General features: G+C 44.7%; 1 protein-coding gene across 1 annotated transcript in view; it reads right to left on the bottom strand.

Moving 5' to 3' along the window:
• LOC149972479 (tRNA (32-2'-O)-methyltransferase regulator THADA-like) overlaps positions 1–25,005 on the bottom strand; it is a 109,859-nt gene that overhangs the window by 13,546 nt on the left and 71,308 nt on the right. The window contains exon 12 of the mRNA XM_090218045.1: positions 5,503–5,835. The gene's annotated coding sequence lies outside the window, so the exon portion shown is untranslated. The remainder of the gene's footprint in view (positions 1–5,502; positions 5,836–25,005) is intronic.

The raw sequence follows: 25,005 nt of genomic DNA, 5'->3' as shown, positions 1-25,005 counted from the left end.
GCAAAGCTGTCATCAAGCAAATGGTGGCTACTTTGAAGAATCTCATATATAAAATATATTTAGATTTGTTTAACACTTTTTTTGGTTACTACATGATTCCATATCTGTTATTTCATAGTTTTGAAGTCTTCACTATTATTCTACAATGTGGAAAATAGTACAAATAAAGAAAACGCCTTGGATGAGTAAGTGTTCTAAAACTTTTTACTGGTACTGTTTATGTATAAACAATATATATTTTCTATATATCTGGTCATAAGTTTGAAAAAAAATCTAGATATTGTTTTTAGGCCATATCGCCCAGCCCTAGAGTGAGTCTTTTGCCCCAGGTAGAAACAGTTCAAAGGGCAGTCCAAAACAGAGCTCATTTAAAGTATCCACACCTAGGCTAACAAGTGAATGCAGTTTGGGCATTGTAAAATACTTTGCAAACAACTCCTGTAAGTTCACATAAAGTGAACATCCACAGTTCTGGTACTGTATCTCCCCTCCTTACATTTACCTCTGTCCCCATAACATACAGCTGGAACAGAGTGTGACTTGCTTACTTAACAATGGTTGTACATCTATACACCAATGACTTCCAGGCTGGACTGGGAGAAGTTCAGGAAGTTCAAGTTCATTGATACTAATGGAATCTTAGGGTGATGGGACAAGAGAAAGTATAGTATTTTTCTGGATAGAATACTCTCGGGCAGGCCGCTTGTGTTTTTTTCAGGCAGCCTATGTCCAAACAGTAAAAAAATATTTATATACACTGTTCAAAAAAATAAAGGGAACACTAAAATAACACATCCTAGATCTGAATGAATGAAATATTCTTATTAAATACTTTTTTCTTTACATAGTTGAATGTGCTGACAACAAAATCACAAAAATTATCAATGGAAATCAAATTTATCAACCCATGGAGGTCTGGATTTGGAGTCACACTCAAAATTAAAGTGGAAAACCACACTACAGGCTGATCCAACTTTGATGTAATGTCCTTAAAACAAGTCCAAATGAGGCTCAGTAGTGTGTATGACCTCCCTACAACGCCTGGGCATGCTCCTGATGAGGTGGCGGATGGTCTCCTGAGGGATCTCCTCCCAGACCTGGACTAAAGCATCCGCCAACTCCTGGACAGTCTGTGGTGCAACGTGGCGTTGGTGGATGGAGCGAGACATGATGTCCCAGATGTGCTCAATTGGATTCAGGTCTGGGGAACGGGTGGGGCAGTCCATAGCATCAATGCCTTCCTCTTGAAGGAACTGCTGACACACTACAGCCACATGAGGTCTAGCATTGTCTTGCATTAGGAGGAACCCAGTGCCAACTGCACCAGCATATGGTCTCACAAGGGGTCTGAGGATCTCATCTCGGTACCTAATGGCAGTCAGGCTACCTCTGGCGAGCACATGGAGGGCTGTGCGGCCCCCCCAAAGAAATGCCACCCCACACCATGACTGACCCACCGCCAAACCGGTCATGCTGGAGGATGTTGCAGGCAGCAGAACGTTCTCCACGGCATCTCCAGACTGTCACATGTGCTCAGTGTGAACCTGCTTTAATCTGTGAAGAGCACAGGGCGCCAGTGGCGAATTTGCCAATCTTGGTGTTCTCTGGCAAATGCCAAACGTCCTGCACAGTGTTGGGCTGTAAGCACAACCCCCACCTGTGGACGTCGGGCCCTCATACCACCCTCATGGAGTCTGTTTCTGACCGTTTGAGCAGACGCATGCACATTTGTGGCCTGCTGGAGGTCATTTGGCAGGGCTCTGACAGTGCTCCTCCTGCTCCTCCTTGCACAAAGGCGGAGGTAGCGGTCCTGCTGCTGGGTTGTTGCCCTCCTACGGCCTCCTCCACATCTCTTGATGTACTTGGCTGTCTCCTGGTAGCGCCTCCATGCTCTGGACACTACGCTGACAGCACAGCAAACCTTCTTGCCACAGCTCGCATTGATGTGCCATCCTGGACGTTTTGCACTACCTGAGCCACTTGTGTGGGTTGTAGACTCCGTCTCATGCTACCACTAGAGTGAAAGCACTGCCAGCATTCAAAAGTGACCAAAACATCAGCCAGGAAGCATAGCAACTGAGAAGTGGTCTGTGGTCACCACCTGCAGAACCACTCCTTTATTGGAGTCGTCTTGCTAATTGCCTATAATTTCCACCTGTTGTCTATTCCATCTGCACAACAGCATGTGAAATGTATTGTTAATCAGTGTTGCTTCCTAAGTGGACAGTTTGATTTCACAGAAGTGTGATTGACTTGGAGTTACATTGTGTTGGTTAAGTGTTCCCTTTATTTTTTTGAGCAGTGTATATTTATTCAAATAAAAAAAAATACATTGGGGTAGAAAAACATTTTCAGTGTAAACTTAAATGACTAAAACCAGATATAAAGTATGTAGAACAGATAATGGACCTAAACATTTTTAAATAACCAACTTTGAGAAGAAAAAAAATACACCAAAATAAAAAACTAGACAGAGAAAACCTAAAATCCCCCAAATTATGCTTTCAGGAGTATTTCTGTCATTGCATTGGGCCCCCATCGATTTTGCTTTAATGTTTGAGTCACCCAGAAAGCATAAGTCATGACAAAATGTTGCAGGAAATTAATTTTAAAACTGCAAATTTTCTCTTAGCTCCGTGGCAAAGTATAGATTTGCAGAACATTTGTTTTAAAACGGTACATTTTTCTCTCAGCCTCATGGTAAAATGCGTAGAATAACTGGAAATTTGCTTTAAAACTGCACAATTTTATCTCTGCCCCATGGCAAAACTTGTAGAATTGCAGGAAAAGGGTGAGAAATAAAGTAGCACCACATGAGGTAATATACCACCACATTAAGAATTCCACACACATACTGTACAGAGTAGGGATGGGCACAGGTACTCAACTCAAGGTTTGTATTCGATTACTAATAACGGAATACAAGTACGCAAATTTACACATGCGCCCATTTAACATAAACACTGACAAAATGTCTAACTTTTAATTATTTGGCGTATGTCAAATTCGGTGAAAATGCAACATGTTCCGTCTCAGTTGTGCATCAAAACAACCTGTAATTGAAACAAGCGATAGCATACTGCAAACTTGTTTTCCTTCAGCCGCGTTTCACACTAACAAGAGAGTACTCACGTACTCAAAATGATTTTCATGAGAGTACTTGAACATAGACATTCTTTGAAATGCCAGTCCCTAATACAGAGGTGAAGTATTACAGACCAGGAGTTTAGTCTTGACCATGAACAAATGTGTCCAAGCTGAGGCAAGGCCCACAGCTCTGGTGTCTGTCCTGTGTGAGTCGCCACTCTGCAATGGAGGTATTTTTACTCCTCTGGACTTTCAGATCCTCCCAGCTAACCCAAACCACGGACACACAGCTGTGACACACACACATGCGCACACAGACGCGCGTACAGACAGACACACACAGACACATTTCTTGTGCCTCTGCGTTTCTCTCTTACTTTCATCCCTCCCTCCCTCCCTCCCTCCCTCTCTCTCTCTATCTATCCGTCTCTCTTGGCCTAGAAACCCGACGTTGAATCTCATTGAATTCAACATCGGACATAAATTAGCGTTTGGATCCACTACCGATCTCTACAAGCCAGAATGTTGAATACAATTTGTTGAATAAAACTCACTTTACCGGGGTACCGTGCGGTTGGTCCTTTTGTGGGTAGGAATGTGAGGCAATATATCCACAGGAAAGTAGAATATAATCAACTTTTCAAAGTGCTGATGCTATAGTGCGTTCCGATTTCGATCACCTGGAGCATGTGCACAAGATGAAGATCAATGCACGCCATGCATACTTGCCCAGCTCGTGCACATGTTTACATGGTTCTGCGCATGCCTCTGGTGATAGAAATCACACTACCAGCACTTTATTTCGACTTCCCTGTGGATACATTGTCTAGCATTCCTACCTGCAAAAGGACCTACCGCAAGGACAACCGGTAATTAAGTTCAAAAATAATTTTATTCAACATTCTGGCTTGTAGAGAAACTCCCCCCCCCCCCCCAAACACCTGTTGACATTCCTTTTGCATATTTCTCTAGAGTATTATTTATTTAACAGTGTGGCGCTGTTATTACAGCTTTTAAAATGAAAACCCCTTTCTGGCGTGTGTGGTGTTGTGGTGAGTACGGGACATGAGCAGGTTATACGGCTTCTGTGGCCCTCAGCTCGTGACTGTGCTGCTGTCTCAGACAGATATTAAAAGTAGCATGCCTCCACAGCTGGTCTCTAGTCTCTCTATCGGTCTCTCTGCTGCTCCATGGCTTTTACTTTTTACTACCCCCTTTAATGAGCTCCCGTCTCACCCTGCACTGAATCACACACAAGCGCTCTCTCCCAAACAGACACACGCACGCACACTCACACACATCCTCCACACACACACACACACACACCTTACTCAGCAAATCAGAGCAGAGGCAGTAGGGATGACCAGGGACATTCTGTTGATAAGTGCGTGAATTGGAAAAAATTTCTGTCCTGCTAAGCATACGAAATGTAACAAGTACTTTTGGGTGTCAGGGAAAATGTGTGGATTAAAAAGTACATTATTTAGGAATGTAGTGGAGCAACGGTTGTCAAAAATATAAATAGTAAAGTACAGATACCCCCAAAAACGACTTAAGTAGTACTTTTAAGTATTTTTACACCACTGCTCACAGGAACTGGAATGCCCTGCTCTCTTAAAGACCACCAGCTCCATCCCATACAGGAAGTCAGTCCAAACGCTGTGTTTTCTCCCAGAATGCTTTACTGGAGCAGAGGCCCGCCATGGAAACGGTGTCCTTGGCGCAGAGATGCACGGCTTAACGGGCTGGCAGGTTAAAGATTAATGGTTGGGCAATAAAACAGCTCTCAGTAAAACACACACACGCACAAACACACGCAGACACACACTCAGACACCATTATACACATCCCAGCAGCGATGAGTCCTGTCAACTCTAACACAGCGTAATGATAGGAATGGCAGAGCAGAACGCTGGGTAATGGATGGCTGTCCAGTGTTTCTGAGGAATTGAAAGATGATTCCGAAACAGGCTGCCCTTTGACTTAAAACTCCACCGTATGGAGGAGCGGTGCTGCCTGGTGGTGGAGTGGAAAGTTACCAAACCTCAGAGGGACCGAGGGGGAAGATAGACACTGAGGCTCCCTCTGCCTGTGCTGTGTGCTTGGCGTAACCTCGTGGTGCTATTAAGCTCTCGCGCAATAACAGATTTGTACCTGTAATCAATTCGCTATAATTGTCTTCGGTTTGGTACTGGGGAGAGTGGAGGTTGAATGAAATTGAGGTGCGTGGAGTTGTGGGTTTGATTCCCACATAAGGTTTCATTCGTTGAAAATAGGTTGACTGTTAATAGTTTTGGAATAAACCACCAGCTAAATTACGAACTACCAAATAACCATACAATCATGAGTTTATCATGAAAACATTACCAGACTAGAGGAAAACTCTGGTCCTAGTGGCCTTCAGTGGGATGTTACCTTGGAGACTGAAGCTGGAGACTGAGGGTGGGTCTCATGCAGGGCCAGGGTAGTGAGGGTAGAGATGATTGTCCCCTGGGGCCAGAGGGTGCCTCTCGAACCTTCTCCATCCCTCTCCTTTCCTTCCTTCCTCCCTCCCTCCCTCCTCAGGATCTCTCCCAGGGCCAGCTCACAGTGTGTGAGTACTGCAACAGACACCCCAGGAGCAGGGGTCTTCGCAGTGGTTCCCTCTTTCTCCTCCTCCATGCCTCACAGCGTAGGGCTCTCCACGCTGGCGCTGAGTGCACATGTTTACAAGGAAGGCCAGTGTCTCCTCACGCAGCTCCTTTATCTCTGAATTTGAGGGAGACAGAAACTGAGTATATTAGATCACTCATTGGCACACGCACACAACTGACAAACACCTTGGGAAGGGAGGTGCTGCCAACCCTCTGGGGTCTAGTCTACAGGTGAGGGGTGTACCGGTTATTGGTAACTCAATATTATTCTGTATGGGCCTCCCGGGTGGCGCAGTGATTAAGGGCGCTGTACTGCAGCGCCAGCTGTGCCATCAGAGTCCCTGGGTTTCCGCCCAGGCTCTGTCGTAACCGGCTGCGACCGGGAGGTCCGTGGGGCGACGCACAATTGGCCTAGCGTCGTCCGGGTTAGGGAGGGATTGGTCGGTAGGGATCTCCTTGTCTCATCGCGCACCAGCGACTCCTGTGGCGGGCCGGGCGCAGTGCACGCTAGCCAAGGTTGCCAGGTGCACGGTGTAGCCTCCGACACATTGGTGCGGCTGGCTTCCGGGTTGGATGCGCGCTGTGTTAAGAAGCAGTACGGCTGGTTGGGTTGTGTATCGGAGGACGCATGACATTCAGCCTTCGTCTCTCCCGAGCCCGTACGGGAGTTGTAGCAATGAGACAAGATAGTAGCTACTACAACAATTGGATACCACGAAATTGGGGAGAAAAAGGGGTAAAAATCAAAAAAGAAAATCTAAAAAAATCTAAAAAAAAATATTCTGTATCTCCATTCCCCCTCCACCCCTAAGCCTTACTACAAACGCCCCAAAACTGTCCATCCAAGACATCTCACATGGCCTCTGACGACCAGCTCAATTAGTTTAACAAACACACACACAACTCATCCTCTTTTTCCCCATTCTCCTCTTATTTGTCCCCCCCACCCCAAAAAGACGCAACAACAACAGTGCAACTCAATCTGGCCCCTGAGCACCACTCAAGATGGGCCGGGACAAAAGGGGCGGGAAACATCGCATTCCCCCGGAGACGGCCTAGGTTTACCGTGGAACCAAATCCTCAAAAGGGATTGGCTGCCACGAGTGGCCCCTAATAGCCATAATGGGAGGACTGTAATGATGAAGGGATGGAGAGGGACTGGGGGGATGAAGATGACTGGAGAAGATTGGGAGCATGTCACGGGATAGAAAGCGAGAGAAAGCGGGGCTGTCTGGATTTGGGGGAAGGGGTTGCATGTCGACGGGATAGGTCGGTTGGGGTTCGGGAAAGGGGTTGCCAAGCCTTTCCTCTCAGTTAAACCCCCATGTAAAAGCATACACGTGCACGCACGCTCAATCAAGACGTTACACCAGAGTCTCACACTGGTTACTGGCAGAGCTGGAGGGAAGTGAATGGGAGCAAACAGGGAGCAGCCCAAACTCCTGACTCTGGCTTCCCTTTCAACTAGCTCCAGACACTCATTATACCAGCTGTGTGTGTGTGTGTGTGTGTGTCCTTCCTTACCAGGTCGGTTGAGAGATGGAGAGAGAGAAAACATCATTAGGCAGAGAGCAGAGCTGTTTTTATAACGGCATTTATTAAAATAGCTGAGAATCTAGGGGGGGGGGGGGGGGGGGGGGGACAGAGACAAAATTAAGTTTGGAAATTAAAGGCGTTCTTCTACTGGCCACACTGGGCCAGACGGGCTGTGTGTGTGTAAGGAGAATGGATATCAGAAGCCAGTAGCTCTGTGTGTGTGTGTGTTTATAAGGTCCAGACAGTAGTCAGAGGAAACACACACGGTCATACAGAGACCTACTGTCACCATGACCACAGTACGACCATCAACCAAACTCAAAACAGACCAGGAGCACACTGACTGACCACGGGTTCTAAATGACTCAATAGCCCATCCATTTTAGCAGCGAAGCTTATAAAAAAAAAAACACTAATCATAACACAAAATAACAAAAACATACAAACTACACAACATTTCTCCCCTCCCTCCTCAAAAAATGTAAATGACAAAAATCTTAAAAGAACCAAAAACCAGCACTCGCAAAACTGAGAAAGAAGTAACGTTTAACATGTGGACAAGGGGTGATGGTGTGCGGGAGTGAATTAGAGAACTATATTAGCATTACACACTACATGACCACAAGTATGTGGACACCTGCTCGTCGAACATCTCATTCCAAAATCATGGGCATTAATGGAGTTGGTCCACCCTTTGCTGCTGTAACAGCCTCCACTTTTCTAGGAAGTTTTTCCGCTAGATGTTGGAACATTGCTGCGTGGACTTGCCTCCATTCAGCCACAAGAGCCTTAGTGAAGTCGGCCACTGATGTTTGGCGATTAGGCCTGGCTCACAGCCGGCGTTCCAATTCATCCCAAAGGTTTTCGATGGGGTTGAGGTCAGGGCTCTGTGCAGGCCGGTCAACTTCTTCCACACCGATCTTGACAAACTATTTCTGTATGGACCTTGCTTTGTGCACGGGGGCATTGTCATGCTGAAACAGGAAAAGGCCTTCCCCAAACTGTTGCCACAGTGGAAGAACAGAATTGTATAGAATGTCGATTTCTGTAGTTGTTTTCCCTCTACTGGAACTAAGGGGCCTAGATCGAACCATGAAAAACAGCCCCAGAGCATTATTCCTCCTCCGTCAAACTTTACAGTTGGCACTATTTGGGCAGGTAGTGTTCTCCTGGCATCCGCCAAGCCCAGATTTGTCCGTCGGCCTGCCAGACGGTGAAGCGTGATTCATCACTCCAGAGAACGTGTTTCCACTGCTCCAGAGTCCAATGGTGGCGAGCTTTAATGCCAAATATACACTGGAGTTGCTTACGAAGACAACATTGAATGTTCCTGAGTGGCCTAGTTACTCTCCTTAAATCTATGTCAAGACTTGAAAATGGCTGTCTAGCAATGATCAACAACCAACTTGACAGAGCTTGAATCATTTTTTAAATAACAATGTGCAATATTGTACAATCCAGATGTGCAAAACTCTTAAGAGACTTACCCAAAAAGATGATTCTAACATGTATTGACTCAGGAGTGTAAATACTTCAGTAAATTACATTTTTCAGTATTTAATTTTGAATACAATTGCAAAATAAATAAAAAATATGTGCTCACTTTGTCATTATGGGGTATTGTGTGTAGATTGGTGATTTATTTTTATTTTTATCCATTTTGAATTCAGACTTTAACAACAAAATATGGAATAAGTCGAGGGGTATGAATACTTTCTGAAGGCACTGTGTGTCCATACTTCAGTTTCTTGAGTTCTAGTACCAGTGCAACACACAAAACAGCTGAATTTTACATCATGCTACCCCGTCATTACCCAAACTGTGAAAAACAAACCCCCAGACAGTATGTGTCTGTCTGTCTGTCTGGGGGGGGCACATCCCTTTCCAGAAATCCTCTAATAACATAAATACATGAGATTCAGCAGTGGGATCATGTCCAGATCTGTGGGTGCTAATGACTTTAGTGTGTGTCAGGGATTTTTCTGCCATTGAAATCCTTGGGGCGGGCCGCCAAAGCAAGTCCAAACACTGTAAAAACATTTATCATTTTTCCCCCATTCGGGATGGAAAAATGCTTTCAGTGTAAACTTAAAACGACTAAAACCAGATATAAAGTATGTCGAAAAGATAATGGACCTATATATATTTTTTACACTATAAACCTTTGAACTATCATTCACCAAAATAAAAGTCAGGGAGAATTGATCATTCCAAAAACAATGGATTTAGCAGTATTGATTAGCATTATTGCTTGAACACAGCATTAGCCATGGCAAAACGCAAAGAATTGCAGGAAATTGGCTTTAAAAATGCTAAAATATATCTATACCACAAAGATGCGTTATTTTTTTCGTACATTGTTTTTTTAAATCACAAAAATTCAGCTATACCAATTTTCCGACCACAGCCACGCCCCCTGCCACACCCACCACCTAAGCATTTTTTTAATCCAGAAAAAAACCCTGTGTGTTTGTTTAACTGAGGTAGATTGAGTCGTGTGAATAACCCATCTGAGAAGAGTGCTGGCCATGGAATCAGCGGGGATGGATCTCAGAGAGAGAGAGAGAGAAAGAGCGAGAGAGAGTGCGCACCTAAATCCAAAATGTGCTGCTGCTGTTTTTACTGGCTTGGTTGGAGCAGAGGAGCGGGGAGGGATTTACGAGTCTGGATGGATCAAACAGGCTGCCGTCAAGAGGCGCATGTGGAGAAAAGTCCCTCCTAACCCCCCACCCCCTCTATTCTCCTCCTTCCCCCCTCCCCCCTCTTCTCTCCCACTTTCTCTGCCTCAGAGATGGGTTGGTTACATAGCGATGGGAATGTCCGCAGGAACTTCCCAATACATTTCTAGTTCCTACTTAGTGGATGATGCCAGTAAAAGTGAAAAAGGAGGATTGTTAACCTTCTCCACCCCCAACCCACAGGTGCCCGCCGCTCTTAAAATTTATTTGACCATTTAGAGTAGAGAAATCTGTAATTTTTCTGTCACGAGTTCTGTCGTTTGAGGAATTTGCTCCCGCTCTCACTCCTACGCCTTGGCCCTCTGTGAGGAAAAATAGGGAATGGGAAAGCCAGAGAGAGAGAGTGAGGTAGAAAATAGGGAGGTAGAGAAGGACAGAGGGAGGGGGCAGAGTTGGGCGGAGGCTGCAGTGTGTTTGTTATGCAAGGGTCCAGCGGGCCAGGCTGAATGCAGGCTTGTTTTAAAACAGCCGTAAACGTTTCCACTCCCGGGACATGTGTTGAGCACATGAACCAAAAACACACACAACATCCCCTCGCTCCCTTAACTGGGCCACAGGCACAATCCCCCATCTGTCAGAGGCTCGCCTTTGGTTTCGCATTCTTCCATTGTGGAGACCCCCCCCCCCATCCCACAAACAAACACACACACGCACCCACCTTACACAATGCTTCCCTAAAACACCCTTGCCACAGACCAATCAACACTTCCGTGAACAATTAGTACAAATGGAGGACGGTGGGACAGGCCTTACCAACAGACGTCAGTAGGTAGTTCTAAATTCATACTTACATTCTTTCGAAAGTGGAGAGGTCACCACTACGTGACAGAAGTTAACTCTCCAGATCAGAGAGAAAAGCCAGACAGTGTTTTATGGCACAACATATACCAGGTGATAGAAATCACCCCCAGAAAAAAGGTCAAAAGTTTGCGGATGTTTTTCTGAACTAAACCTAATTTTACTGATATATTTACTCCGGGGGTTTCTTATGTCCCTCCCTCCACCCATATCAAACCAATCCAAATATGTAGGTAACTCTACAACCTGGACTCAAATCAAATCAAATAAGCACTTTTCCATCATCTTGCCTAATAAAGGCAGTGCAACACGTCAGTTGTGTGTCTGGTTTACTTCCCTCCGACAGGAGCAGCCAGCGTGGCCCCCAGCACGTCCGCACGCGGCCCCCGGGTCACTAAAGAATAAGAGGATGACGGGAGGAAGGAGAGAAGACACAGAACAATCAGGTTTCACTGTTCCTTGACTTGAGGCATAATAGCTGCTTTATTCACAGATAACGTAACGATACTGTCCATACATACAGTAACAATACTGTCCATACATACAGTAACGATACTGTCCATACATACAGTAACAATACTGTCCATACATACAGTAACAATACTGTCCATACATACAGAAACAATACATGCCGATACTGTCAATACATGAAATTGTCAATACATACAGTAACAACTGTCAATACATGAAATTGTCAATACATACAGTAACAATACTGTCAATACACGAAACTGTCAATACATACACAGTGTCAATACATGGATGGTCATCTGTTGACAAGTCACAATAGTCAATTGTCTGTACCAAGGTAAACTTTAGCACTGAGCACTATTGTTATATGGACAACACATCCATAATGGTTACTATCTGATCAATAAATGGATCACCAGTTCTCAGATAACAGGGTGAACAAGAGGGTGAAGAATCCAAGGATAGACCCGCTATTCAGGCGGTCACATGGGATGCCATCAGGCCTACACAGTCCCATACTCGGCATGGTGTGTGTGTGTGTGTGTGTGTGTGTAATGTCTGTGAGTCACCATAGAGAAGAGAGACTTTTGTAAATATTTATTAATGTAAGTGTGTGTATATCCAAGAGACACTAGAGCTGCTTGTGTGGTCGTGTGAGCGTGTGTGCTCGTCAAACGTGTGACGACAGCACTGTAAAAGCCGAAAAGCGTGTGTGTGAAAACAATGGGAACAGTGTTCGAGGTTGACGTCACATTTTCATCACTAGGATGCGGATATTAACAACGCGCGCACGCACACACACACACACACACACACACCCCATGGGAAGAGGAGTGTGTGGTGGGGAGAGTGTAGATTTAGTGAGAACAGATTTGTCCAGGGATGAGCCTCAGCCCAACCCAACCTGGCTGTGCCAACACTGAGGCTTCCTTGAAGAACCTAAACCCTCAGATCGCAGGCCAAACAATGCACTCGCTAGGAGTAGCAGCCATATATGAAGACACTGGTATGGTGCTGGAGATGATGAAAATGAGGGTAAAACAAGCTGTGTTTAGTTTAGGGCTCCTCTCCCTCTGTAACCAACATTGAATACACTGCGAGAGCAGGCAGACATCTTGAGAGTCAGCAGTCTTATGCTGACTCATACTAGCATATGGAAACTCTACAGTGACCACCAAGCCTAAACAGTTGGACGTAAACAACTGACTCGGGCTAGAATTCAATCGTTGTGCATATTGTGCACTTACATATTGACATCAATGGAATTTTCTTAATTGGATATTGATGCAAAGTCACGTTTGTCCTAGATCTCAACTATGTGGAGAACTGTAGATTATTGGGGTGTCTACTTTATGTGCACTTAGAAGAGTTGTTTGCAAAGTATTTTTCCTATTTTACAATGCCCAAACTGCATTCACTTGTTAGCCTAGGTGATGGATACTTCAAAATGAGCTCCGTTTTGGACTGCCCTTTGAACTGTTTCTACCTGGGGCAAAAGACCAACTATGGCTGGGTGATATGGCCTAAAAATAAAATATCTAGATTTTTTCAAATTTGTGTGAGATTCACGAGATATATACAGTACCAGCCAAAAGTTTGATCACACCTACTCATTCCAGGGTTTTTCTTTATTTGTACTATTATCTACATTTTAGAAAAATAGTGAAGACATCAAAACTATGAACTAACACATATGGAATCATGTAGTAACCAAAAAAAGTGTTAAACAAATCAAAATATATTTCATATTTGAGATTCTTCAAAGTAGCCACCCTTTGCCTTGATGACAGCTTTGCACACTCACTCTTTGCACACTTTCGCATTCTCTCAACCAGCTTGATGAGGTAGTCACCTGGAGTGCATTTAAATTAACAAGTGTGCCTTGTTAAAAGTAAATTTGTGGAATCAGTTATGTTCTGTCAAGGTAGGGGTGGTATACAGAAGATATACCTATTTGGTAAAAGAACAAGTCCATATTATGGCAAAAACAGCTCAAATAAGCAAAGAGAAACAGCAGTCCATCATTACTTGAAGGTCAGTCAATCCGGAAAATGTCAAGAACTGACATTTTTTTCAAGTGCAGTCGCAAAAACCATCTGGTGGAAATCTGTCCTTTGGTCTGATGAGTCCAAATGAGATGTTTGGTTCCAACCACCATGTCCTTGTGAGACACACAGCAGGTGAACGGATGATCTCTGCATGTGTGGTTTCCACCCTGAAGCATGGAGGACGAGGTGTGATGGTGTGGGGGTGCGTTGCTGGTGATACTGTCAGTGACTTATTTACAATTCAAGGCACACTTAACCAGCATGGTTACCACAGCAATAGGCAATCTCATCTGGTTTGAGCTTTGTGTGATTGTCAAGCAGTGTGTCTGTAGTGACGCCTCAAGCACTGAGATGCCTTAGACCGTGGCGGCACTTGGGAGATCATCAGACCTTAACTCAATTGAGATGGTTTCGGCTTAGTAGGACATTTGTTTTTCAACAGGACAATGACCCAACACACATCCAGACTGTGTAAGTGCTATTTCACCAAGAAGGAGAGTGATGGAGTGCTGCATCAGAAGACCTGTGCGACACAAACAACACCGAGTTAAACATGGAATTAACAAACATACAGTCAATAACACAATAGAGAAAAAGTCTATATACAGTGTGTGCAAATGAGGTAAGATAAGGGAGGTAAGGCAATAAATAGGCCATAGTGGCGAAATAATTACAATTTAGCAATTAAACACAAGTGATAGATGTGCAAAAGATGAATGTGCAAGTAGATACTGGGGTATAAAGGAGCAAAAAATAAATACATAATAAATAAAAGTTTGGGGATGAGGAATTTGGATGGGCTATGTACAGGTGCAGCGATCTGTGAGCTGCTCTGAGCAAGCATTTAGTTTTACTTGCATTTAAAGAGCAGTTGGATGTCAAGGAAGGAGAGTTGTATGGCATTGAAGCTCGTCTGGAGGTTAGTTAACACAGTGTCCAAAGAAGGGCCAGAAGTATACAGATTGTTGTCGTCTGCGTAGAGGTGGATCAGAGAATCACAAGCAGCAAGAGCGACATCATTGATATATACAGAGAAAAGAGACGGCCCGAGAATTTAACCCTGTGGCACCCCCATAGAGACTGCCAGAGGTGCGGACAACAGGCCCTCCGATTTGACACACTGAAGAAGTAGTTGGTGAACCAGGCAAGGCAGTCATTTGAGAAACCAAGGCTGATGAGTTTACCGATAAGAATGTGGTGATTGACAGAGTCGAAAGCCTTGGCCAAGTCGATGAATACAGCTGCACAGTAATGTCTCTTATCGATGGCGGTTATGACGGTTTGGGATGAGTTGGACCACAGAGAAGGAAAAGCAGCCAACGAGTGCTCCGCATATGTGGGAACTCCTTCAAGACTGTTGGAAAAGCATTGCTCATGAAGCTGGTTGAGAGAATGCCAAGAGTGTGCAAAGCTGTCATCAAGGCAAAGGGTGGCTACTTTGAAGAATCTCAAATATAAAATATATATTGATTTGTTTAACACTTTTTTGGTTACTACATGATTCCAAATGTGTTATTTCATAGTTTGGATGTATTCACTATTTTTCTACAATGTATAATATAGTAAAAATAAAGAAAACCCCATGAATGAGTAGCTGTGTCCAAACCTTTGACTGGTACTGTACATGACCACAAGTATGTGGACACCTGCTCGCCGAACAGCTCATTAAAAAATCATGGTCATTAATATAGAGTTGGTCCCCCTTTGCTGCTATAACAGCCTCCGCTCTTGTGGGGAGGCTTTTTAAATTAGATGTTGGAAGATTGCTGTGGGGACTTGCTTCCATTCAGCCACAAGAGCATTAGTGAGGTCGGGCACTGATTTTGGGTGATTAGGCCTGGCTCGCAGTCTGCATTACAATTCATCCCAAAAGGTGTTCAATGAGGTTCTTCCACACCGATCTCGACAAAACATTTCTGTATGGACCTCGCTTCGTGCATTGTCATTGTCTGAAACAGTAAAGAGCCTTCCAAACTATTGCCACAAAGTAGGAAGCACAGAATCATCAAGAATGTTATTGTATGATGTATTGTCCCTTTACTTGAACTAAGGGGCCTAGCCCGAACCATGAAAAACAGCCCCAGAACATTATTCCTCCTCTACCAAACTTTACAGTTGGCACTATGCATTCAGGCAGGTAGTTTTTTTCCTAGCATCCGCCAGCATCCGACTCGTCCTTCAGACTGCCACATGGTGAGTGTGATTCATCACTTCAGAGAACGCGTTTCCACTGTCGGCAAGATTTACACCTCTCCAGCTGACGCTTGGCAATGCACATGGTGATCTTAGGATTGTGTGCAGCTGCACGGCCATGGAAACTTTTTCCATGAAGCTCCTGACGAACAGTTCTTGTGCTGACGTTGCTTCAAGAGGCAGTTTTGAACTCGGTAGTGAGTGTTGCAACCAAGGACAGGTGATTATTATGCGCAAAGCGCTTCAGCACTCGGCGGTCCCGTTCTGTGAGCTTGTCTGGCCTACCACTACACGGGTGAGCCGTTGATGCGCCTAGACGTTTCCACTTCACAATAACAACGCTTACAGTTGACCGGGGAAGCTCTAGCAGGCCAGACATTTGACGAACTGACTTGTTGGAAAGGTGGCATCCTATGAAGGTGCCACGTTGAAAGTCACTGAGCTCTTCAGTAAGGTCAGTCTACTGCCTATGTTTGTCTATGGAGAATGCATGGCTGAGTGCTCAATTGTATACACCAGTCAGCAACGCGTGTGAATGAAATAGCCGAAACCACTAATATGAAGGGGTGTCCACATACTTTTGGGAATATACACTGCATTCTGAAAATATTTAGACCCCTTGACATTCTCCATATTTTGCTACGTTACAGACTTATTAAAAAATGGATATAAAAAAATACTCTGCAATCTACACACAATACAATACCCACACAACACCCCATAATGACACTGCAAAAACAGGCCCAGGTTTGGGACAGGAAAGTATGTGGTAGGTGGAGGTCGGTTCCATTGAAATGGAAGCCTGTGTGGGGCGTGGAGGGAAACAAACCAAGGAGGGAAGGGCAGAAGAAAAAGGAGTCTTTTCAATATCAGGAGTGGATGTGTGAGATAGATAGATAGATAGATAGATAGATAGATACACAGTGCCTTGCGAAAGTATTTGGCCCCCTTGAACTTTGTGACCTTTTGCCACATTTCAGGCTTCAAACATAAAGATATAAAACTGTACTTTTTTGTGAAGAATCAACAACAAGTGGGACACAATCATGAAGTGGAACGACATTTATTGGATATTTCAAACTTTTTTAACAAATCAAAAACTGAAAAATTGGGTGTGCAAAATTATTCAGCCCCTTTACTTTCAGTGCAGCAAACTCTCTCCAGAAGTTCAGTGAGGACCTCTGAATGATCCAATGTTGACCTAAATGACTAATGATGATAAATACAATCCACCTGTGTGTAATCAAGTCTCTGTATAAATGCACCTGCACTGTGATAGTCTCAGAGGTCCGTTAAAAGCGCAGAGAGCATCATGAAGAACAAGGAACACACCAGGCAGGTCCGAGACACTGTTGTGAAGAAGTTTAAAGCCGGATTTGGATACAAAAAGATTTCCCAAGCTTTAAACATCCCAAGGAGCACTGTGCAAGCGATAATATTGAAATGGAAGGAGTATCAGACCACTGCAAATCTACCAAGACCTGGCCGTCCCTCTAAACTTTCAGCTCATACAAGGAGAACACTGATCAGAGATGCAGCCAAGAGGCCCATGATCACTCTGGATGAACTGCAGAGATCTACAGCTGAGGTGGGAGACTCTGTCCATAGGACAACAATCAGTTGTATATTGCACAAATCTGGCCTTTATGGAAGAGTGGCAAGAAGAAAGCCATTTCTTAAAGATATCCATAAAAAGTGTTGTTTAAAGTTTGCCACAAGCCACCTGGGAGACACACCAAACATGTGGAAGAAGGTGCTTTGGTCAGATGAAACCAAAATTGAACTTTTTGGCAACAATGCAAAACATAACGTTTGGCGTAAAAGCAACACAGCTCATCACCCTGAACACACCATACCCACTGTCAAACATGGTGGTGGCAGCATCATGGTTTGGGCCTGCTTTTCTTGAGCAGGGACAGGGAAGATGGTTAAAATTGATGTGAAGATGGACGGAGCCAAATACAGGACCATTCTGGAAGAAAACCTGATGGAGTCTGCAAAGACCTGAGACTGGGATGGAGATTTGTCTTCCAACAAGACAATGATCCAAAACATAAAGCAAAATCTACAATGGAATGGTTCAAAAATAAACATATCCAGGTGTTAGAATGGCCAAGTCAAAGTCCAGACCTGAATCCAATCGAGAATCTGTGGAAAGAACTGAAAACTGCTGTTCACAAATGCTCTCCATCCAACCTCACTGAGCTCGAGCTGTTTTGCAAGGAGGAATGGGAAAAAATGTCAGTCTCTCGATGTGCAAAACTGATAGAGACATACCCCAAGCGACTTACAGCTGTAATTGCAGCAAAAGGTGTCGCTACAAAGTATTAACTTAAGGGGGCTGAATAATTTTGCACGCCCAATTTTTCAGTTTTTGATTTGTTAAAAAAGTTAATATCCAATAAATGTCGTTCCACTTCATCATTGTGTCCCACATGTTGTTGATTCTTCACAAAAAAAATACAGTTTTATATCTTTATGTTTGAAGCCTGAAATGTGGCAAAAGGTCGCAAAGTTCAAGTGGGCCGAATACTTTCGCAAGGCACTGTATATATATATATATATAGTGGCTTCGGAAAGTATTCAGACCCCTTGACTTTTTCCACATTGTTACGTTATAGCCTTATTCTAAAATGGATTAAATAAACATCCTCAGCAATCTACACACAATACCCCATAAAAACAGAAATACAGTTTTAGTCGGAAGCATACACACACTTAGGTTGGAGTCATTCAAACTCGTTTTTCAACCACTCCACAAATTTCTTGTTAACAAACTATAGTTTTGGCAAGTCGGTTAGGACATCTACTTTGCGCATGACACAAGTAATTTTTCCAACAATTGTTTACAGACAGATTATTTCACTTATAATTCACTGTATCACAATTCCAGTGGTCAGAAGTTTACATACACTAAGTTGACAGTGCCTTTAAACAGCTTGCAAAATTCCAGAAAATTATGTCATGGCTTTTTGAAGCATCTGATAGGCTAATTGACATCATTTGAGTCAATTGGAGGTGTACCTGTGGATGTATTTCAAGGCCTACCTTCAAACTCAGTGCCTCTTTGCTTGACATCATGGGAAAATGAGAAGAAATCAGCCAAGACCTCAGAAAAAAAACTGTAGACCTCCACAGGTCTGATTGATCCTTGGGAGCAATTTCCAAATGCCTGAAGGTACCACGTTCAGTTGTACAAACAATAGTATGCAAGTATAAACACCACTCAGCCGCCATATCTCTCAGGAAGGAGACACATTCTGTCTCTAAGAGATGAACGTACTTTGGTGCGAAAAGTTTAAATCAATCCCAGAAAAACAGCAAAGGACCTTGTGAAGATGCTGGAGGAAACAGGTACAAAAGTATCTATATCCACAATACAACGTGTCCTATATTGACATAACCTGAAAGGCTGCTCAGCAAGGAGATCATACTTTTTGGGGAAATGTCCTCTGGTCTGATGAAACAAAAATAGAACTGTTTGGCTATAATGACCATCGTTATGTTTGGAGGAAAAAGGGGGAGGCTTGCAAGCTGAAGAACACCATCGCAACCGTGAAGCAAGGGGGTGGCAGCATTATGTTGTGGGGGTGCTTTGCTGCAGGAGGGACTGCTGCACTTCACAAAATAGATGGCATCGCGAAGAAGGAACATCATGTGGATATTTTGAAGCAACATCTTATCAGTCAGGAAGACATCAGTCAGGAAGTTAAAGCTTGGTCGCAAATGGGGCTTCCAAATAGACAATCACTCCAAGCAAACTTCCAAAGTTGTGGCAAAAGGACAACATAGTCAAGGTATTGGAGTGGCCATCACAAAACCCTGACCTCAATCCTATAGAAAATTTGTGGGCAGAACTGAAAAAGTATACACCAGCTCTGTCAGGAGGAATGAGCCAAAATTCAACCAACTTGTTGTGGGAAGCTTGTGGAAGGCTACCCGAAACCCAAGTTAAACAATTTAAAGGCAATGCTACCAAATACTAATTGAGTGTTTGTAAACTACTGACCCACTAGGAAAAACTGAATTGAAATGTATTTGGCTAAGGTGTATGTAAACTTCCGACTTTAACTGTACCTTATTTACATTAGTATTAATACCCTTTGCTACGAAACTCGAAATTGAGCTCAGGTGCATCCTGTTTCCATTGATCATCTTTGAGATATTTGTACATGTGCCTTTTAACCTGTGGTAAATTCAATTGATTGGACATGATTTTGAAAGGCAGACAGCTGTCTATATAAAGGTCCCACTGTTGATAGTGCTTGGCAGAGCAAAAACCAAGCCATGAGGTCAGGTCGAAGGAATGGACCGTAGAGCTCCGAGACAGGCACAGGTTTGGGGAAGGGTACCAAAAATGTTCTGCAGCATTGAAGGTCCCCAAGAACACAGTGACCTCCAACATTCTTAAATGGAAGATGTTTAGAACCACCAAGACTCTTATTTAAACTGGCTGCACGGCCAAACTGAGTATTTGGGGGAAGGGCCTTGGTCAGGGTGGTGACCAAGAACCTGATGGTCACTCTGACAGAGTTCCTCCTTGGAGATGGGAGAACCTTCCAGAAGGACAACCATCTCTGCAGCACTCCACCAATCAGGCCTTTATGGTAAAGAGGTCAGATAGAAGCCACTTCTCAGTAAAAGGCACATGACGGTCTGCTTAGATATTGCCAAAAGGCACCTAAAGACTCTCAGACCATGAGAAACAAGATTCTCTCTGGTCTGATGAAACCAAGATTGAACACTTTGGCCTGAATGCCAACCGTCAACGTCTGGAGGAAACCTGGCACCATCCCTACGGTGAAACATGGTGGTGGCAGCATCATGCTGTGGGGATGTTTTTCAGCGGCAGGGACTGGGAGTCTAGTCAGGATCCAGGGTTAAATTGAATGGAGCAAAGTACAGTGAGATCCTTAATGAAAAACTACTCCAGAGAACACAGGACCTCAGACTGGTGCGAAGATTCACCTGCCAACAGGACAATAACCCTAAGCACACAGCGAAGACAACGAAGGAGTGGCTGTGGGACAAGTCTCAATGTCCTTCAGTGGCCCAGCCAGAGCCCAGACTTGACCCGATTGAACATCTCTGGAGAGGCCTGAAAATAGCTGTGCAGCAACACTCCCCATCCAACCTGACAGAGCTTGAGAAGATCAGCAGAGAAGAATGGGAGAAACTCCCCTAATACAGGCGTGCCAAGCTTGTAGCGTCATACCCAAGAAGACTTGATGCTGTAATAACTGACAAAGGTGGTTCAACAAAGTACTGAGTATGTAAATGTGATGTCATATATTTAAAATATCTAAATTAGCAGAAAAAAATCTAAAAACCTGTTTTTGCTTTGTCATTGTGGGGTATTGTGTGTATATTGACGCGGGAAAAAACAAACAATTTAATACATTTTCGAATAAGGCTGTAGCGCAACAAAACATGGTAAAAGTCTAGGGTTCTGAATACTTTCCGAAGGCACTGTATGCGTCCATAAGTGTGAGTGAGTGAGAAATTACCTGGAGGCGAGCTACATTCGTGGTTGGAGTGCTTTGCTGATGTCACTTCCTGCCGCCTGGGGTCTGTGTGGCCGTCTGGTAGGAACGCAGCAGGTACAACACACACACACACACACACACGTGTCGTTTCAACTGGTTTAATAATAACTGTGTGTGTATCTGAATTACTGAGGAGTGAACTGCTGTGAGTTTGACTAGGCAAACAATCGCTGAGGTTCGTAGACAAACAAAGTAAAGTAGTTTAGGTTGGCTGATGAACAGTCTGAAAAAAGTTGCGCGGTTACCAAAGTGGCTGTTTGGGACCAAGAAAGGTATAAACACAATGATGTGAGAATATTCTTTCTACGCATATTATAAAATGGCCTAATGATTATTATATTATTCAGCGGAGATATTGCAGATGCTATAATGGAGGCCAGATATTCTCAGGCTAGGTCAGATGCAGTGTATTCTGAGGCAGTGTACTCAGCCTCCTCGGTCCTGTAGTTCGTGTTCTCTTGTGTATTCTGGGCCATAGTAAGTATACTCTTTAGCTGAGCTACGGCCACAGTGGAGGAAGCCATTCATTACACCATGCAGGGTAGGCAACGGGGGAAAACCAAGCCGACCAGGGCCACCACGTAGCACCAGCCCTGGGTCACCGAGCCCTGCTCACCCCCCCTGTACCAGCCACCCTCCACACCCTCCCAGCCAACACCCACTGGATCTCACAAACAGCATCCACCACACCCCTCCCTTCTCCGTCGTTCCCTGCCCCCTCGACGATTCAGACTGGGAAGTCCCTAGTGGGAGTCTCAACTGGCTTAATCCGGCCTTGCTTGAAGGAAATGGGAATATTTATAGAACCCAAACCGTCCTCCAAAAAGCGTGACATGGAGCAAAAAAAACAGAGGCGGGACGAGAAGACGGAGCTAAAATAAAGATGCCACAGTTGAGATGAGATCCACAAAGCAGAAGGAAAGGGTCATGGTCCAGACGTTTTAACCCTGGGAGGAGAAGGTAAATGGGTTGAGAGGTCACTGTTGTGTCCCTGTCTGGAGATGGAGCAGTGGGGGAGGGGACCAGGGTTTTTGACCTGTGCTGTTTTGATGAAGGGCACTACCGCTTGGGGAAACTTATGAGAACGGTTTGGCAACGTTTGAGCTATATACGAAACAAATCAAACCGTCTTTGTAAGGGTTGTTTTTGAGCGAGGCGTTTTACAGTCGGTGTTGAGTGTGTGTTGTGTGAGTGTGTCACATTTAGCCTGGTAAAAATAGTGGTGGTGTGTGAGGGCTGTTATCAGGCTGCAGTCACTCCCACATCCACGACCAGGGACTGACCACAGGGCACGGCTAGACGCGCACGGCTAGACGCGCACAGGTACACGCGCACAGGCACACAGAAAAGTGCACCCAAACGCAAGAAACCACCAGAAACACACATGCACAACACACAAACCCTTGAACAAGACACTTACACAAAAATACAAACAAATAAGCACACTCAAATACTTTTGCTACATTTACACCTAAGCATGAGCATCCAAAGATACAAACACGCAAACAATTCAGAACTACTGATAGACATGGTCCTACACACACACACACACACACACACACACACACACACACACACACAAGCCCTGTGGCATGTGTGAACAATGACATCTTCAATCTTTACCCGTCACGGAGTTGTGGAGCTCAACTGCACCCCAGGGACTTGCTTGTTATTGCCACTGTGCAGACGAGGGAGAGAAGCATGACCAGTGTGTGTCTGCGTGTGTGTGTGTGTGTGTGTGTGTGTGTGTGTTCTGTGAACGATCTGAGCAGACAGAAAACAGCTAGGGTTGTTGTATTAGAACAGTGAGCCAGAGAGAACATGGAGGAGTGGTGACCTTCTGTGTCCTCTTTCATTACGCATACTATACTAGTACTGCTCACCCTAACTAACTTAAGCCTGGTCCCACATCAGTTTGTGCTGTACTAGTACTACGCTCTGCAGACCCTGTTTAGCGCAAACTTGTCCCCAGATCTGTTTGTGCTGTACTAGTACTACGCTCTACAGACCCTGGCTGAGTTCAAGAGGTTTACTAGCATTTAAGAGCAGTTGGAGGCCACGGAAGGAGTGTTGTATGGCGTTGAAGCTCGTTTGGAGGTTTGTTAACACAGATCGAGATTTTACATTTATATTTTAGTCATTTAGCATACGCTCTTATTCAGAGCGATTTACAGGAGTAGTTAGGGTAAAGTGCCTTGCTCAAGGGCACGTCGACAGATTTTTTTTTTTACCTAATCGGCTCGGGGATTCGAACCAGCGACCTTTCGGTTACTGGCCCAATGCTCTTAACAGAGTGGCAGATACAAGTAACTGCTAAAATAATGGAAACATTTGAATAAATGGGGGATACAAAGTATATTGAAAGCAAGTCCTTCCACACAGGTGTGGATACTGAGTTAATTAAGCAATTAACATCCCATCATGCTTAGGGTCATGTATAAAAATGCTGGGCAGGCCCTTATTTTGGCTACCATGGCTATGCCCCCATCCACAGGGCACGAGTGGTCACGGAATGGTTTGATGAGCACAAAAACGATGTAAACCATATGCCACGGCCGTCTCAGTCACCAGATCTCAACCCAATTGAACACTTATGGGAGGTTCTGTAGTGGCGCCTGAGACAGCGTTTTCCACCACCATCAACAAAACACCAAATTTAGGAAATTCTCAAAGAATAGCATCTCATCCCTCCAATAGAGTTTCAGACACTTGTCAGAATCTATGCCAAGGTGCATTGAAGCTGTTCTGGCTTGTGGTGGCCCAAAACCCTATTAAGACACTTTATGTTGGCGTTTCCTTTATTTTGGCACTTACATACAGCTACAATGCTGTTTAGGTCACGAACCCTTCCTCCAAACACTTAAGAAAGAAAAAAAGTGTGTCCATGAGCAAGTCTACTGTACAACTCCTGATTTGTGTTGTGGAAATACACAAAGGATTAATTCCCCACCGCGTGACCTAAAACGCTACTGACCAACGCTATGCATGCTGGATAGACAGGCCTGGTGTGTGTCGGGTGTGGGCGTCGGGTTCTGTTAGTGCTGGTCCATCTGTTCCCTTGTTAGGCCGGTCCAGGGGAAGCCCGGGGAGGTTGTGTCAACAGAACTTATCGGGTGGACTGGGACAGTGTTGGCTAGCACTGTGTTTGGTGGTGCTTTAACCAAAGAGCCATCTCTAATAACTCTAACCTCGGTCTGCTGATGCAAGACGCTCAGGGGATGGTCTCCTGGGGACGCTGAAGGTCACACAGCTCGGGGTGTGGGAGAGAGAGCTGGGAAGACTATGTCAGTGTACAGGGAATGTGTACCGTCTACACACCCTGTTAATGGATGTGAAAAGGGGCATTCTGGATAGCAACAGAAGCTAAGTTAAAATCAGCAAATTAAAGCTAGGATGGTTTTTCCCAATAGGGCAGAGACAGCCACATCTGCAACCTGTTACACACACACACACACACACACACACCAACTGACTCCCGGACAGTGGCCGTAACACATTAACATACATTAGCCATCCCCTGCAGCTGAACACACTGTCCTCATCAACTTCAGCATAAACAGGGCCTCAGTATGATGTGCGCATACACACTATCTCCTCTATCTAGTGGGCCCTGGGTGATGCTCCAATCCACACGTACACTCTGTCTATTTTGGTCTCTCCTCTATACTCTACAGTGTTTACAACCAGAACGTTTGCGTACAAAACCCAGGGCTCACCACAACAACCCTCCCCCTCTTGGCTACCCCCAGCCAAGAGTTCCTCCAGATCTCGACCCAGCGTCTCCAAACACTCCCGTTTATCTGTGGTCCATCAGGGGAAAGACACCCCTCCGTATTCAGATTGAACGGGCGGGACCTGACACGCTGCCCGGTCTATCTGTGGTGGATCGTCTAAAGTAAACAAGTACACTGATGCAAGGGCCCTTATACGCACAGGCATGCATGCACATACCACA

The sequence above is a fragment of the Oncorhynchus mykiss genome, chromosome 23, assembly GCF_057628025.1.
Source record: "Oncorhynchus mykiss isolate SJ-2025 chromosome 23, ASM5762802v1, whole genome shotgun sequence".
NCBI classification, from domain to species: Eukaryota; Metazoa; Chordata; class Actinopteri; order Salmoniformes; family Salmonidae; genus Oncorhynchus; species Oncorhynchus mykiss.
The sequence above is the reverse complement of the archived record's forward strand: the minus strand, read 5'-3'. Positions and strand labels throughout refer to the sequence as shown.